The sequence below is a fragment of the Austrofundulus limnaeus genome, unplaced genomic scaffold (genome assembly GCF_001266775.1).
Source record: "Austrofundulus limnaeus strain Quisiro unplaced genomic scaffold, Austrofundulus_limnaeus-1.0 Scaffold3, whole genome shotgun sequence".
Classification (NCBI taxonomy): domain Eukaryota; kingdom Metazoa; phylum Chordata; class Actinopteri; order Cyprinodontiformes; family Rivulidae; genus Austrofundulus; species Austrofundulus limnaeus.
The window spans coordinates 3,364,271-3,379,331 of NW_013952405.1; the positions used below are offsets into that span (position 1 = coordinate 3,364,271).

Consider the following 15,061-nt stretch of genomic DNA (forward strand, 5'->3'; position numbering starts at 1 on the left):
TGTATATATATGTATGTATATGTATATATATGTATGTATGTATATGTAAAGTGCAAGAAGTAAAAAGTTGTTACAGTTGTTATAAATACCTAATCAGATAAAGTGTGCCTCCTGAATAAAATTTATTTACTCGGGTGGATGAGAAGTATAAATACATACCATTCTGAGACCCCATTGGTTTGTACTTGATCCATCACTCCTGTATGACACAAATCACGTCACACTTCAGCAGGACATATCAGACATACATAGACTAGGATGAAGGTGACTATGGTAGAAATATGTGTTCAGCCAAATTAAGTAGACTGGAGAATCCCCAATGTTTCATCAACATTTTAATGTAATATAGTCACAATGGCATTTAGATAAACATTTTTTGGAGAGGCCACCTCCCAATACATGCCATTTTGTACAGTCTAACAGGTCACTTTTATTCAATTATTTTACTTACATTTTATATCCGAAAATTACTTTGATACTTAAGTACAATAACTGTCAGATACTTGAAGATTTTTACTGAAGTAATATCCTTAGAGGAGACTTTAACTTTTACCAAAGTTATTTTATGGGAAGTACTTTCAACTTTTGACTTTTAGTCAAGTATTGATTTGAGGTGCTTTATACAACACTGGTATTTGCAAAGATGTAAAGCAGTTTATTAAAATTGTAAAGACATATATGTAGACAGTTAATGCAGGAAAAAAAAGAAGAGCATTTGGAGGATGATAGAAAAGAAAAGGCTGCTCATGTTGGAATAAGTGAAAGAAGCAGTCAGTGTTTCCAGTGTATCTCATTCTCTTCCCCCAGTAATCCACAGGTGAAACATTGCTGGCAGATTCTGTTTGCAAACCCGGTGATTTACACTTTGTCCCAAGGTTTTTGCTCTTAGGATTAGAAGAGCTTGTGTATGAGCAAGTGGTTTGTCTCCCTTCGGTGCACAGTTTGGGTTGGGTTGTCTGTGCATCTGCAAGTGTATACATATGCATGTGTTTCAGAGAGTGTTGCTGAGCTATAGTGGGTCGGAGCAGCCCACATAGCCTATAATCCAGTCCATGTGTGCCGAGAATGCAGCCGTGTCAGGATTCACTGTAATGAAACAGACCACACTGCCCCCTTTCTCCCTCTCGTTCCTTACTTTTCCACCACTCCTGTTTTTTCCACCTTTCTTAACCTTTTTTAACTCTAAGTCACATAACCCAAGATAAGCTCCTCGTTCAGTATTTCAATCAGATATTGCGATGTGGGGTGTGTATTACACGCTTGTGCATGCATAATTGTGTTTTAGTAATTTTTATTCCAATCTAATAGAATAAGCCAGGCACATTAGGCTTTGGTGCAGAGTAGTGTCGTGGCTCACGTTGTCAGCGCTGCTCATCTATCCACTCCTGTTATTCTGGCAGCACACAACGTGAACGCAGCTAACGTTTATTAGCTATCCTCTGTAGCAGAACAGATGGGAGCCATTCCGTGGTGTGTAGCTACAGCACAATAAGTCCATACCTAATCCCCATATCCTGTCCCTGAGTGAGCCCTCTAATATGAGCAAACAGAGATGACAGTGCAGATAGACAAATAGCTGTGTGTCTGCATGCATGTGTGTATGAAGGATTTGATGGCTGTCTCTGAAAAAAAACATTTAGTCCCAGCTCACTCTTGCCATTAGAATTCAGAGTACCAAGTCTAAACCATCCAGGTGTTGATTTGTATTCATTATTTGTGGTTCTGTCTTAGTGAATACCAAACTTGATTTGCTCACTGAGGTTGTGTATGTCCTGATGTTGATTACTGAGGTTTTGTTTACCCTCTGGCTTCCATAGGACCCCCCTTAATGAAATAAGAATGYCCTTTTTGGGGGGTTGGAGGAAAAAAAAGGGAAGGAGGACATAGCGCCAAAAAAATAGCAGAGTTKGGGAAAGAGATTTTCTGGAAACATTTTGTTTTTGTCCCACCCTGGAGTTATTTGTACTGTGTAAGGCAAAAAGAARCTGAGTGGCTTACCATGCGGGGACAAAAATATGTTTGTGTACACGTGCGTGTGCACGCAGAAATGCATGTGTGTGCAAGCAGGAGAAAGAAAGGTCTCGTTCAGGTTAAAACAAGTCAAAATATTACTTTGGTTTGCCCACGCAGGCCGTATTGTATATGTCAATGTGGATCCAACTCTTGTGTATATACAGAACAGAACATTGCAAAACTCTACAGTGAACTGAAACATGGCAGCCAATTTTTGACCCCATTTATTATTCTAAATTACAGTTAATTTAAAGTGTCACTAAAATGTTTGTTTTTGYATTCGATTTGATGCTTTCTAATTGTTTCAAGCTCCCTCACAACCATGGATGAACTCAAAACTGACCTCTGTGAAACTCGTGAATCAGGATGTCAGAATAAAAGCAGAAACCAGCAGGAAAATCTGAATTTATGACCGTGCACAATCAAAAACAATTTGTGAAACCCACAAGCACCATCATGTTTCCATCGCTTTATTGAGCATTGCATTGAGGTGAAATAATGTTCTTGATCATATTCAAGCATGTTCTTATCTAAACCTGAATATAAATGTAACAGCATGTGAAGCCTTTGGACAAAACTGTTTAGAAGTAACACAATGAGGATTTTTGCCCGAGTGAGGATGAGAGGTTCTCACATTGTAGCTGTGCAAACAAGCTTTATACAATACCCAAATAATGACAAAATTACCGCATGCAAGCTTTAACTTTGTCACAGATGTATTTAAAGTATGAAATTAATTTATCATGGCATCAATTTTCTCAATAACGTCTGTATTAGCCCGCTTGAATCATTAAAAAAGTTTCTGTTATCAAACAGGCCTCAGAATGGTTGTTTTTTATTTTCCTTTTTTTTTAATTTGATAATTTATTTTTTGTAAACTTACACTGAACTCATGAGCATCTAACATAACAATATGAAAGATTATCTAAACAGTCTTTCTAAGATGCTTTATAAGATGTTTAGACATTCATTTTTTCTACAGTAAACAAGAACAATTTGGTATGAACTTATTCATGGCCAAGAATATGAAGGTTTGATTGTGTTGTTTTTTGTAGTCTAATCTTGTCAATATTTCTTCAGACAATAAACAACACCTAAACTTTAAACATCAGACAGAGTTCTAACTGCCATTTGCAATATCGAATTGAATGTTGATTTCCAAAGAACATCAGCAACATTTGAAGTTGCAGTGCTCGCTCTTCCACTTCTTCTGCACCCTGTCTCGGGTAAAATCTCACGTATAAATAGTAATTACCCCAAACACGAATTACTGCAAGCTGATAGAACATGTTTTATAAGTTGCCTGCAGGCAACTTATAAAACTTCTTATAAACATAAGTCAGTAAGTGTTAAATAATGAACGCACTGGTCTAATTCTGGATTTAGTAAACGGTCGAGGGTCAATACAAGCCAGTCAGTGGCTCTTTGTGTGAAAAGTTGTGGCATCAAAACTGAGTGGGAGCATTTAACTTAAATCTTCTTTTTGTGTGTTTTTGAAAGTGTTGTCAGTTACTTCACACTGTTTTAAATTATTCTATCAACTTGAAGTTGTTTAGATTTTTGTTTGGTTGTAGCCAGAACACCAAAACATGCACATTTTATTATTTTGTTTCAATGGGTGGTTGTATGGCTATTGGGATGTTCTAACACAAAGCGGTCTTGTGCCATGTGTCTTTGGTAATCAGTGAACCATGACTTAAAGGTCAGAGGAGGCGTCTGGCCGAGGCCATCCTTTAACTCTCTGTCAGCATCATCAGTCCCTAAAGTCAAAGGTTGTTCCACCAGTTGCACATGAATGAAGAGAAGTCATTAACTCGGCAACACCTGAGGACTGACCCTTGACAATGCGGCACGTTGGATCTATTTCAGTTTGTTTTGGCAAAAGGCCTTTATCTGTTTCACTGACTCACAGCTGAAAGAGACTGTATCTAAAATTGCACAGAGCATTTGAGACAGGACACATCTGAGGCAAGAATTTTGCTTTCTAGGGGGGAAAAAAGGGGAAAAAAAGGCAGAAACAACTTGAAAACACGACAAAGCTTGAGTTATTGCTTCCTTTGGGTACCACACTGCAACATCGTAATTAATTTGACAAAAAACACAATTTTAAACACCACTCTAAATATTATTTTAAGGTGGTGAAAGAGCTGCTTTGTCATCGTTAGCACGTGAAGCTATTAATACAGAACCTATCGAGACATTCCAGCACAAGCAGACAGAAAGGGAGGAGCACAGGCACAGAAGAAAGGAAACGTACAGCTGGCGATGTTGTTGTGAGCCGTACAAGTTTATTCGTGTTTCCTTTTTTGGTGGTTTTCTTGAAGTTGTGAGAGGGAAGCAAGACTCAGACACCTGACGTGTGGATCATAAAGTAGTTGTGTGAGTAAGCTTCATTTTCCCACCCACAACACACTCATTACACACGCAAAGATATGACCACACACACAACGGCTCATGCAAACCTGCACATCCAGCAACACCTAATTGTGTTTTGTGATGGCAAATGAATCCCCACTTATCAGTTCCTAACCATGCAAAGAGAATAAGCCTGTGTGCTGCTTGTCTATAGTCTGAATGAATACATAGATTGCTGGGCAATCCAAGCAACACATCCAGAACAACAGAAAGAGCCTGGCAAATAACTGATTGCATGGTTCCCACTTCTTTGTTCCTTTTATCTGTTTGCAATAATGGACCTCCCTTGAATGCACAGATAGAAAAAGTATTTCGAAGTCTGTCTAAATCATTTTATCTACTGCACCATGTTGCTTTTTATCCCAGCCATGTGTGTTGAACTGAAACAGATTTTGTCCTGAGGGACCTGATGGTGGTCTGAGTCAGCCAAAGTGGGTCATGAGCTCTGACTTTATCACCAGTCATGCTGCTCAGTGGCCCAAGGTTATTTACATTTTCAATTAAAGAAAACTTAATAAAAACAAGGAATATTTTTATAACTGGGCATTATGCTCTCTGAATWTTTGCCCTAGATTGTTTGTTAGTCCGATACTGATGCAGTCCAATAACTTGTTATGATTTGAATTGCAAACAGGCAGGATGGTTTATGCATTTGGGACATGCTTGTGTGTGTGTTCTTTTAGGAAAGTAGGAACAGCAATTTTTTTTGTTACATTCAGTTTAATTTATCAGGTTGAGCAAAGTGAATTTGTAATAAAATCAGAGGTGTCAAGTAAGAAAGTACAAATGATTTGGTTTATTTACTTAAGTAGAAATTTTGTTTATCTATTACTTAATTGTAATAGTTTTTCAGATTTTTTWAAACTTCTATGCCTTATGTATTTTCTACTCCTTACATTAAAAATGCAATAAGTATACCAATTATATTTCATTCAGATTGTCACTGTTAAAAAATAAAAATTAAAAAAATGTGTCATGGGCAGGTGTGATCCAGCTCACCTGTATATGAAACTCCATCAGGACTTATCAAACACATGTCCCAGTGTGAATATGACTGTGTCAGAGATAATTATACTGTTTATGCAGCTGAAACATGTAGCCTAGTGCATCCCAAAATGTTCAGCATTAACATCGTAATATAACTTTATAGTCATTATAGTCTTTAGAAAAAAATGCTTTTTTGTGGGGGAGGTGAGATTGTGCACTATAGACCACTGTGGCACAGACTAATCTTTTATCTTTTTTTTTTTGATTTTTTGATTTTTAATCTTTTATCTTTAATCTCCCCCCACCCTTATATTACTTTTACTTTTGTACTTTTACTTGAGTAAAACGGTTGAGTCGATACTTCAACTTGTATTTTTAAACCTTAGTATTTATGATTCTACTTGAATTGTGAACACTTTTGACAACTCTGTATAAAATCTATATTAAAATATCATAAACAAGAAAATATCACAAGTCATGTTTTTGCTAAGCATCTCTTAGGAGTAATAGTATTTCAGAGTTCTACAAAAAAAAGGCCACTGGAAAATACTTTTTTCTTGTCATCAGCAACAAAATATTTTATTTATTTCATTTTTTTGACTCAGGTGAAGAATGCTCAAGTAGCATCAAAATCGACTCTATATAGGATGGTCTTAGAAGGATTACATGGATATTAACATTACAATTGTTTACATGAGATTAAAAAAACGACAATAAAAGTTTCAGTATGCACGAGGTAACATGCTTTTACTGAACTCTCATCTTCCCTTTCTGTCTGAACATGCCAGGTGTATTTCAGTCTGTGTCTGTAAACTTCTTTCTCCTCTCCATGTTCTTCTCTGTGCAAGCCAGACCACAGCCGTAAATCAGTACACTTAAAACTGTTGCCATTTCCCTTCTCTTTTCCTTCTTTTTTCCCCCTTCTTTGTTGTATGTTTTATCACTTATCTGCATCACTTCTTTGAATGCCATTGCAACGAAATATGTCTGTGTTTTATGGAGCTCTGTAAAGTTCAAGATACGCTGAGAAATAGATTTATCAGTTAAATAAGTTAGATGGCTTTTGTGGGTAGCTAAGTGTGTATTTGGGAGTAATTGAGAGATCAAGAAAGAGAAAAAGAGGGATAGATCCTGGCAGGATTAAAAGGGTGTTTTCTGAGCTTATATGGATGGCAGCACACAAAAGCCTTTCCCTCAGGAGAAACTTGCACCTGGGAAGGTAGTTTAAGTGTTTGCGTGCATGTCTGCGTGTGTGTGCCTGCGTATGAAATAGAGAGCAAAAATAATTGAGCATTGGGAGCTTTTCTGGGGGAACAATCTGGAGGTCAGGTTCTTTATTCAAGCTGGATTACCCTCTAAAGGGAAAGTCTGAACATCCACAAAGCCGCACTGAGAGGGAGGTTTCCGGATTTGGAGTCAGAGAAAAAGGGAATCACCGTCTTTTCACTTTAAAGCTGTAATTTTCTTCCGACTTCCTGTGCTCTCTCTGCTCTTCTTCTTTTAAACGGACACACAAACACACACACTAAAAACACTAAACTAACCACACAGCCTCAGGTCTTGGTTAAGGCCTCTGTTGCGCTCAAACCTGTATTTTTAACTTACAGACCCACCCCTGGGTTGCCACTCCGATGCCTCCATTCTTGGCAGATGATGATAACCAAAGACGAAGAAAGAGAAGTTTTTCTTTATTTAAATAGAAGACTCACACCTGAACATTTGACTACGTAACCACTCACCCTGGGAGATCTCATGCCCTGTAATATACTGTACCATTGTAAGAAAATTCATATTCAATAAACTGAAGTTGATATTAAAAACACCATTGTTAAATAAAATGATTTGTAGAAGGAATCAAACCATACAACACCAGAATTCTGGATCTGAGTGAGGTTTATTGTCACTCGAGCTGACAGGAAACCAACACTCCCGGAGAACCAGGAAGTCCATGTATTTATACACCTTCTTCAGTGCCTGTGTTCGCCCCCTACTGACCTACGGCTGAATCACAGGCATTCAGACAAAAACATCATATACTGTAATCATAACGTTTAATTATGTGTTGTCACAGATATTTCGGACATGTAACTAATCTATTATCAATCAAAACATAATAGATTAAACACTGTCAACATTACAAAAAGGAAAACCTAAGAATTTAGTGTTGTGCTTTTAACATCAGTACTAACCTCTAATAACTTTAAATTTATTCACTATCCAGCAGTTTTTATATTGCAATGCATTCACCTTACTTCCACACATACTGTATCACTGAAATGACTAATAGGAAAAAAAAAACATTTCTGATCAAAGCTGGTGTCTTTGGAAACTGTGCTAAAGAAACAATATTAAATGTATTTTAGGTTTTAACAGATATAATCTCACTGTTTTTTTTTTTTTTCCTTTTATAGAAATGCAGGAGCTGCTATCAGACCTTCCTTGTAGAACTGGAAAGGAAAACTAACAAGTAACTTTCTTTGTTTCCTCCTTTGGAAAGTCATCCTAGATGTCAGCAGAGAGGCCTCCTAACTCGGGTTGTGCCAGAACTACTGTAATAACATCAATAACCTTTGGGCTGCCGTTTACCATTAAGGGTTGACCACTAATTAGGCCTCGTATAACAGTAGGATGCAGTTTATTTCTCACGCTAGCCGAACATGTTCCCATAGGTTGTCCACATCTACAGCTTGTAGCAAAAAGGAAATTTGTGCTGACATTTACCCAAAGAACATCACCTTCCTTTGTGTGGTTGAATTGAATCTTTCATTTTTCCACAACAAAAGACGCGTTTTGACATTCTAAATCTGTGGCTTTTTGATGCTTTCAGTTCCAAAATTTGGTTGTAAGCCCACCGCTGCAGAGTATTCATGTGACTATGGTTGTAAAATACTTTAAAGACCCCGAGTCGTACGGCCACTGTACCAAATTCTCATTTGGGCCTCAAAAAATGTACATTTACATTTACAAGCTCAAATGAAAGTTAGTCCAACTCAGCTTTGGGTGTGTAGTGTGTTTTCAGCAAGGTTGTGTTTTCCTGTGAAACCTTAGAACTGGATGCCAGAGTGGCCTCTCTGTCTGTCACCAGATCGGCTCAGACAAGCAGATTAGTGCTGTAGCTGCCCAGTGTGTCCCTCACAGCTAACTGTATGTCCCTGTTATAATCCAGGAACATCAAACCTGCRGATCAAAATGCTTTAGATGACTTTTTTTTTTGTTCTTTTCCCAGACTTGTACGCATTTCCAATCAATGAAAACACRAACAGAACATAGACCCTTGCAACAAAACGTTCCTTTTCATTTTATTTTACTTTTTTTTATCTGGGACTGTGGAAAAGCCACACTTGTAAGATGACATTCAGTGCAGGATTAAAGCCTGTGTAAGACCCTCCTCGTTTTACATGGCTACTGCCAACAGGGGATCTATACAGCCACACACTCCCATTTGTGCACCCACTGACAAAAACAAAGCTACGACTCGCATACACATATGTGGGCACGCAAACATTCCCTCTACACTAAAAACCCTCCAGCCGTTGTGTTTAGCATGTCTTCTGATTGCTTCAGATCTAAGGAAATGTTTCTGATCAAGAAACACAGTTGTGTAAACAGGCTACACAACATGTTTATGCACACTCTGACATCCTTTTGTCATGTTCAGATTTAAGCTACCTTTCCCTTAATAAAAGGTGTGATCTTACCATATGAAACTTGACAAATCCCATCTATCAGCAATGGAGTCATGACACCTTTCAGCCCTTCACACACCCACAAACCATCCTCCTTACACTGCTGCTGAAATTTAATCTAGATTGACAATCTAGATTGTGATTTATCCGTGTTTTATGAAATGCGTTTGTTGGGGCTGGAGAAGAGTCTCATTTAAATGTTTTCTGATCGGACTAGACAAAAATAAATTCTTTCCTGATTGGGTTTGAGCTTTAGGGGTTACTTTGAATCAGTGGTTCTTTTTATTTCTCTCTGCTCTTTTCTTCTCTTGCCCCTTCTCTATATCTCAAAGATTGCTGCTGGCTGTGTGTTTGATGTGAGTGTGTTTGACTGGCTAAAACAAAACCAGCAGTGTTTTGCTCTGTGTTTCTGCCAAGTTAGCCATGCTAAGTAGAGAGATGGATGCTCACAATGTTCTTGGGTGATGTTTTTGATAGTAATGTAAATATGTCACCTACATTTCAGTGTCTACATGAAAAAAAAAAACTTTGTATATTTATTCATTTTCTTCAAACCAAGTGTTGATGACAAACAAAGCAATTTCTTTATGAACTTGACCATTTTTGTAAAATTTTGTACAAATGGCYCTGTAAAATAAAGTGTAATATAAGCATTTTCTCTTAACATATGAAACTATGATATCATTTAAAAATAAATATAAATGTGTTGTTTGACAAATAACCAGGATAAAATATTGCAAGGGAAATAATAATTATGCCGCTGAGATGAACAGTTGTTGAGAAATGTGCTTGTGAAGTAACAGGAGGTGATGAAAAAGGGAATATCTGAATGTTTCTTTATATTATTTTGAATCCCTATCAAAGAGAAATGAAGAGTCAGAGTTCAAATTGTATTTTTTCAATAAACAAAGACCAGGGAGTTTTCTATCTTAAAAAATTCCCCTTTAATGTCACTTCCTGTTTCACTTTGGCTGAGCCAAATTTAAATTGTGACAAAAATCATGTTTAGTTTCCTAAATATGTAGATGTTTTCTTTGACTTTTTGTATTTACTGGATAAGCATGTCACATGCACTTTAATAAGTAAGCCCTATCTTATCTTTAAGTACTTAAATTTTCATATTTTCCCAGCAGAGCAGTTTGCACACAGACTGCAGGTTCACATGGCTCCTAGAGTTTTTAAACATACATGTAGCAGAAATTTCATTTGTCAGGCTTCTTTCTTGTGGAACCAGTTCTCAGTATGACTGGGTCATTAAATAGTCAAAGTTTGAATATCTATATATTTATTTATAAAGTACATTTAAAACAAAGTTCATATAAGAGTAATAAACTTGCCGCCAGCATTCCTCAAGCTACAGTATTTATCGGACATTTTATTTGCTCTGGCCTGGCGCTCACTGCCAGCCAGAGCAAATGTTTGTTTTACACTCACGACACACTGCTGGAAATATAAAATGGCACAAATAAGCACTCTTGGAATGAGAGGTCAATCAAAGTTCTCTGTGTGGCGGCAGAATCAGTCAGAACAGAGAATGAAAGAAAGGTTTTCGTTGTATGTTTTGGTGGGATCTCTGCTTCACTCCAGAAGATGTGAAGCCAGTTGTACTTCTCATCATTAAATGAATTGCAGGTTACAATAAAGACAGATAGGTTTGTGATGTTTGCAATGCAACATAAATGAGTCATGAGTCTGGATAATTGGTAGTGTAGAATCACAAACATTAGTCATGCTTTTTTTTTTTTTCTTGGGTTCTTACCTTTCCTTTTTGACCATGAACTCATCACTCTTGTGTGATTAAACTGCTTGTAATGAGGACAGAGAACTTATTGGCAATGTCACAGTCACACAAAGCCAGCGCATGTTTTCTTTAAGAAAAATACCACTGTTGAACAGGTAGAGCTGTCAGTATTCACTTGTCCTCCAAATGAAGGGATGGGTAAGCTGAATAAATGTAAATACTGTTGCTCACATAAAGACAGCCCCACTCAGGTTTTGCTGCATTGTTACAGATAGCCTACACTATCTCTCTTCTTTCTTTTTTTATAGACAAAGAACTTGTGTTATTTGTTTACATGGGCTTCTGTGGGTCTAATGGAGAAAAGGGCTTCTCTGTCATCAAACCACACCTGAGCTCAGTTTCACTGGCTCTTTCAAAGACAGGTCGTAAAGTTGGCATACCAGAATGAATGCAATCAGCTTTCCCTTCTGAGTTAAAGTTTTTAACCCTCCATTTTTTTTTGCTGTCACATTCTTTCTGTGTATCTCTACCTCCCCTCTGTTCACCTCTGTTTTTGTCACTACGAATGATGGGTGTTCCGAGGAACTTTTCAACAAATTCAGCAAAAGGTGAATTGTAGACGCGTGGAAGCAATAGTATGTTAAACCTGATATTTATATCAGATTTTTTGTATTAATAATGCTAGTTTATAGTTATTTAAAATAAGTGACAGAAGAACCTGTAAATTGCACATACTGTATATGAAAAAACATACTTCGGAGATTAAAGTTCAAACATAAGTGTATTACAAAAGAACACAATTTCCTGTATTTATCATCCCTGGTATTAATATTCTCCAATCAGATTCAATAGGACTTAAACAAAGCACAAAACAAAAATTAAAGTTCATTTTTGGTCAGTTTTTGTCTTTTTCTAGCAGAGAAAAGAACCATGTGTTTACCAGCTCTAAGAACAATTGCTTAACTGAACCTCATGTTTTGCAAAACAAATGGACTGATGTTCAAGCCAGAACACATACAAACACGTGTTTGTGCTGCTTTTCCCTTCTAATTACATATATACATAGTTATTTCACTCACATCACACACTCACTGTGTAGGGTGTGTACATTTCAATAATGTGTCTGTTGTATCACATGTGTTTGAAAGTGTTGTGTTTCACAGCAGGCATTCCATTCAGACTAGCCCTGTTTGCTTAAGTAATAACTAGGCTACGCCAGAATTTGTTTGTGTGTGTGTCTTCACAAGATGTTTGTGTGCATACGTGTCTGTTCAACGGATACCGCCCTGGCATTTTACACGTTTACACACAAATTAAAGTTGTTTCCTTTGAACTAGAAAACGAGGCCTCCTAAAGATACCTTTCTATGCCTCCAGTCTTTTTCTTGCTGACATCATTTTTTTTCTTCATCGTATTTTTCTTTTGTTTCAAGATTTTCACTTGTTTAAAACATCAGAATATTTTTTTCAACTACAGTTTTTTGCACAAATGTAGCTTAAAAAATGAAAGTCAGATTTTTTGTACACAGTTCAGTACTTGGGGAGTTTGAAGTGGGTCAAATACACACTATGCATCCAAAGAGCCCATTTTTCCTCCACATCAGGGGTCAACAAGAGTCTGTAATTGTCAGGTCAGCTAAGGGGCTGCTAGTTATTAGGTCTACACACACACTGAGATCACAAACATGAGGCCATATTAGTTATCCATCTATCCATTTATTATCTGCCACTGTTCCTGGGTCGGGTCGCGGGGGCAGCAGCTTGACCAGGGAGGCCCAGACATCTCTTTCCACAGCCACTTCCTCCTGCTCTTCCAGGAGGATTCCAAGCTGTTCCCAAGCCAGCCATGAGATGTAGTCCCACCAGCCACCATCAAGGATTCAAGGATTCAAAGTGTTTATTGTCTTATGCATAGCTGGAAACATGTTTCCCTGAGTATTTAAATTCTTACTTTGCTGCACAGCGAATACCAGGGGAAACAAACCAAAAGAAATATAATTAAAATACATAAATAAAATAAAAACTGATAGAAAACCAATAACACCGATAGGTCTAAAAAAGGAAAATCAGAAATGTGCAAATGTGCAACAGATAACAGTTGGGTGATGGAAACAAATAAATGGAGTCTGATGGTATTTGGGGAAAAKGAGTTCTTAAATCAACATACTGTAAATAATGTATATCTGTTATGTCAGTTGTTATRTTAGCTCAGTGGATCCTTCATTCAACCACTAACTGTCAGAGAGAGCTGAGACCCACTAAATTTTGAACAYTTTGTTAGAAGCAGCACAAGGTTTGGATGTGTGACCGCAGACTTGAGTGAGCCAATCCGTGTGCCACAAAAAAAAATAAAAAATAAAAAATAAAAAAATTCAACCGAGCGAATATTTGTATGTTGATGGGTGTGTGTATGTGTGTGCGTGGGTGTGTGCATTTGTGTCTTTGTGTGGGTCGGCCAAATGGGGCAACATACCATGACTTTATCATAGCAAAGCAGAAACAGTATTAACAACTGGTGAAAGATGCTTTGTGGACATTTCTCAAATTCCCTTTTGATGGAAGAACAATGAGGAAAGAGGAGAAAGAAAAGCAAAGAAAAGAAATGGGGGGTAACAGGATATTGAGTTATTACAGAGGGGTCTTTTGAATTTAAATTGGCTTGATATTTATTGATTGACATAAATGTTCGTACATTTTTTTATTATTATTATCATTGCTATTATTTCTGAGTTTCCACATAGAGGATACTTTCCTCTTTCATTGTGTAAACTATTTCTGTGCGTGACTTTTTTTTTTTGCTCAATCCCCCCCACCCACCGAATAAAAACACACATACCTTTTCCCCTAACCTCCTCAAATTCTTACACTTGTACAGATGTGTGATAGTTGTTTGGTTCTCGTGCCAAGCAAAAATGCTTTCTTCTCTTTGCAACCTGCTTTGGTGTTACCTGTCGTGTGTATGTGTGTGTGTGCATGTGTGTGTGAACAAGTGCTAAACCAGAATCCACGCTTGAGTGCTACTGCAAAGGCCCAGGTTGACAGAGAGGATTGAGAGTGTCATCTGTGAGATTAGGCGTAATGACCAAGATTGACAGACAGGACAACACTGCACGCTTCCACTGACGCACACACAGAGATGCACTCCAAACGTTCACACAAAAATGTACACAGGCAATTATGGAGGGGCAAATCAAAGTGTTCTGATAAGCCTCTGTTTAAATGCGTGTGAGCATCCCATTCCGTCATTACCACCACACCTTTACAGAGAAGAACCCCAGATTACCCCTGCTTACTTTCACTAAGTCATTCCTTTATTTTTTACCATCTCTTTCACCCCGATAAATAAATATGTTGGATTAACAAAGAGTTCGTGCCAAAATTATTTGTGCGCTACAGTATTTGTGATGCGTGAACACAGGACAGAATCTCGTGAAAAAGAAGTCACCGCAGAGGAACCCTTTCTGGCACACAAGTGCACAGAGCAGTAAGCAGAAAAGTATGATTGCAAGGCAGATGTACAGACGTGATCCCGGGAGCACTGTGGCTCCCGGCGCRCTCACAACTGCTCCACACATCTGGACTCAAATTGGAGTCAATGAGCTTGTAGATTAATGTTCACAAATTATTCCAGAGCGTATAAATCAAGTTTTAATTGTCACTCTTGTGAAATAAATCTGCCTGAAAAATCCAAGTTTTTGCATCTGTTGAAATGAACTGGTGCATGTATAGAAAAAGATTTGTGTTTGTGGAAAAAAAAGGCAAAGTCACACAAAAACAGATGGTTTTAAGTTAAACTCCATTGTTGTCTGTAAAAAAAAAGTAAAACTTAAAAGTGCATTGAACATTTTGTGAATGAATTATATAATTAAAAGCGCTATAAAGCTCACCTAATAATGACTTATTTTTAATAAAAAATGGCAACTTCAGTTTTTTTTTTAACTTTTTGATCTCTAATATCAAAACTAATTTCTTTCATGTTAGAAATTGATCATCAAAATCACATTTCAAACTCAAGGCCCACAGGCCAAATGTGGTCCACCACCATATTTTGTGTGGCCCGCAAGAGCTTTCAGTTCAATATATTTAAATTCATTTGAGTTTACTAATGTAGCCTCAAGTCACAAAAGACATAATCTCAGGGGAGTGTACAAAAAGAAAAATATATATACATATACAGTATATGTGTACTGTATGTATATATATACTGTATGTATATATAT

General features: G+C 37.3%; 1 protein-coding gene across 6 annotated transcripts in view; it reads left to right on the forward strand.

Moving 5' to 3' along the window:
* The window catches only part of LOC106523924 (ELKS/RAB6-interacting/CAST family member 2), a 160,583-nt gene that overhangs the window by 123,060 nt on the left and 22,462 nt on the right, over window positions 1-15,061 (forward strand). The window lies entirely within an intron of this gene.